The sequence below is a fragment of the Gobio gobio genome (assembly GCF_949357685.1).
Source record: "Gobio gobio genome assembly, chromosome: 1".
Taxonomy (NCBI): Eukaryota; Metazoa; Chordata; class Actinopteri; order Cypriniformes; family Gobionidae; genus Gobio; species Gobio gobio.
In genome coordinates, this window is record NC_137097.1 from 62,275,986 (window position 1) to 62,279,910 (window position 3,925).

Below are 3,925 nucleotides of genomic sequence, written 5' to 3' on the forward strand. Positions count from 1 at the left end.
ACTATCGCAGCAAGCCTACTTTAACCCCTTGACTGTCACTTGCCCGTATACGGGCATTCTACATTTACTTCACTATATTACTATTAAATCCTAATCTAGTCATGACAAACTATATATCATTGGAAAGGTCTAAGGCTCAAGAATACATGATGATTTTGCAGAAAATATATATTTTGGAAGAGTAATGGATTAATATATGACAAGAGTGAGCATCAAAAAATCTGTATCATTACAGGAGTTTTCACCTTTGTAACAAAAAGTCAACAACCACACTTTTAATCATTCAAACTTTGATTTTCATGCTAAAAGTTCATAACATAAACATTGATTCTAGTATTTAGCCAAAAATATTCAGAAAATAATATTATATATAGAGAATATCTGCCAGATCAATCTTTAGGAATCACCAATATGGTGTGTCTAACCCCTAGTGGATTTTTGGAGGTTATGCAGCTAAAGTCTTACAGAAAACTAATTTTTTGAGTTTTTGACCTAAAATTTTGAACACAACTTGGTTAGAATTTTTGCTTTGATTTTCTGTCTTTTTTAGGCTGAAACCTATATTAATTTATATATTTTTTAATAAAATAAATAATATTTATTTTATTATATTTTTATAACAATAAACTTAAATTTCAATAACTTTTATATAATTTAATTCTATAATCTTTTATAAGTCTTTAGTCCAAAGGGTTCATGAATTACAACCATTTAAGTTTGGGTAGTGCATTTTCACGAAATGCTCAAAAAGGGGGGTGACAGGTAAAGGGTTAAAACTTAAGAAATACTTGTTTTGTTTTACAGTATACAATAGAAACATGTAAAAAAATTAAAGTACAAATACTGAAGCAGCAAACTTTGCGAAACACGAAATTTATGTCACTGCCAATACTTCAGGCCACGGCTGTACATACATAAAATGCAAATATTCTCTCTCTCTCTCTCTCTATATATATATATATATATATATATATATATATATATATATAGACAGAAGCGTGATTAGTCTCCACTAATCTAGAGTCCAGTGTTTGCGTGCTTTACACCACTGCATCCAACGTTGTGCATTGCACTTGGTGATGAAAGGCTTGGATGCAGCTGCTTGGCAATGGAAACCCATTCCATGAAGCTCTACGCACTGTTCTTGAGCTAATCTGAAGGCCACACGAAGTCTGGAGGTCTGTAGCTGTTGACTCTGCAGAAAGTTGGCCACTTCTGTGCCTCAGCATGCACGCTATGTGATTTTACGTGGCCTACCACTTCGTGGCCGAGTTGCTGTTGTTCCCAATTGCTTCCACTTTGTTATAATACAACTAACAGTTCACAGTGGAAAATTTAGTCGTGAGGAAATTTCACAGGTGGCAACCTATCACAGTACCACGCTTGAATTCACTGAGCTCCCATTCTTTCACAAAAGTTTGTAGAAGCGTCTGCATGCCTAGCTGCTTGATTTTATACACCTGTGGCCATGGAAGGGATTGGAACACCTGAATTCAATGATTTGGAGGGGTGTCCCAATACTTTTGGCAATATAGTGTATGTATTCATGCATGTATATGTATCTTTTTAATTTATGCTTTATACATTAAAATATATGGTTGCCTTGATATTTTCACCTTTGGGTCATCATCATCTTTTGCAATCCTTTTGGGTCAGAGAACAACTGGTTTAGGGTTAACCTCTCTTTTATCTCATGTTTCAACCCTAAAATACATAAAAATGCCCTCTGCTGTGCCAGTTGTGTCACTACAACTAGACTCCAGTGAACAGCCTCAATTACCCTTCCCTATACCCTTCCCACCAACACCCTGTAGTCATAGATCATAAATTTAATACCTTAAAATATATCCTGCAATTTAAATCTCTGCTTAAAATATATATTAATGAAAGAATGCATATCAGTATTTCAACTAGATGGAAAAGAAAAACCAGTTCAGAATTCAAAAGTGTTTATTTAGTTTGACCAGGTTCTAGCATTACCATCATATACATTTTCCCCAGTCGTAACTTGCAATTACATATATAATATACTATGTGAATACACAAATTGTAAGCATAAAAAAAATACAAATACAAAAACATGTTATAGGATAATAAGTATAGGAACAGCAGTGACAAAGTGGAGCAAAAGACGATTCAGTCTGCTTCTGCCCATTTTCAAAAAACATTTTGCAGATTGCACGCTTTAAATGGAGAAAGAAAGAAAAATCAGAGGCAGTACATCAGACACCTGCCTCAGGAAAATGAAACTGGTGCCCATCAGAAACGAGTTTATGTAAACGGGCAACTGAAATGTCGACCGTGGCTGACAAGGTCCAGCAGGCATAATGGAGACGTGTGATCGGTGCATCAGTCTGCACATCCTACTTTCTCCACCAAGATCTGGGAGGCAGGACGTTAAAAGAAGGAAAAAACGAGTTTAAGGGCTGCAGTGCCCTACACAGTGATGATAACCATCACTCTCCAGTGTCTCGGGCCTGGACGTCAGCAGTGAGCGATGGGCATTTTCAGTGCGCTGTCTGGATGCCATGCACTGTGGAGGCTATAACAGAGGCACATTTCACCACGAGACACTGACTCAGTGAGCAAGCAACTTAACACTCCACTGATAAGGACCTCCTCTCTAGCTGCTAAGACACAAGGTTGACAGTAACTAACTAGGAAATTGAGAGGATATGTAAACATACAGCTCTTGAAACCAAACTAGAATGTGGTGTCACATAGTCAAGGTAAGTAAACGTGTAGTATTACGGTTTATAAAACACTAGCCATGTAAACTTTGCCTTGATCAGGCAATATTAAAGAGATCGGATGAATCTCTGAAAAAAATTATAGCTTGTATTCCACTAGTAAAAGCCCTTTGTGTGTGTGTGTGTGTGTGTGAGAGAGAAAGAGAAGATTAGGAAAAATAACATGCACTGAATATTATGCTCTTTATTCTATATACACTATGTCAAAGAGATATGCTTGTAGCCTAGCAAAAGTGATGTGTTATTTCCCTGACCACAATTCCAAATGAAATTCAGATCTTGTGTAGGTTCGTTAAAGGCAACATTGTCAAAATATTTGTTTTTAAATAAACTACAGGATTATGTATATTTGGAATCTAAATTCAACTTGAACAAGTTGAAACGAAGCAACTCAAAAACTGCAGTGTTAAACTATGTGAAGGATTTGTTTCACTCTTCTAGAAGTGCCCTTGCGGTCTCCATCACTTACCAAAGTGTGAACAAAAGAAGCCCTACAACACCACTAATTAACAGTCAATGTCTCATGTAAGTAAAGTGTTGTTCGAAACGGTATTGCCAAAACAAATCAGGCTCAATGCTTTAGTGGCATTGCCTTAATTCTCCAATTAAACCAAATCTAGCTATCAACATCTCTGTCACAAAGTCATTTGTTAACAGTGTCAAGTGTTGTTTTTTTTGCACCCCACCCCCCCAAAAAAAAAAAAAAAAAACGTTAAAAAAGTTCCAGTTTACACCAAAATCCACGTGGAATGAATGTGGGGATGGAAGACAACATTTCTTTTTCTGTTCTGTTTTTAACCAACTCAAGGCAGCAACAGTAAAACCTCACAAAACGTGAGGAAACTTTGAGGCAAACTGTTACGGATGTTCTTTCACCATTCAGGTATAAAAACTAACACTATGCAAGTCACCAAAAATATCAATAAAATCATAATCTCATCTGTTCCTACAATACATCTAAAACTAAAATCCTTGCTATATATATAAAAAAAAAAAAAAAATCCACCATCCTTTACCAGTGAAGGTTACACATAAGCCACCTGATTATTGTAATCTCAATCAAAAAATACTTTTTCCACTCTCTTAATTATAATTTCAAATGATGGGTTTTAACTTCCTGGCATAATATACAGTTTTTAAATATATATATATATATATATATATTTTTTTTTGTT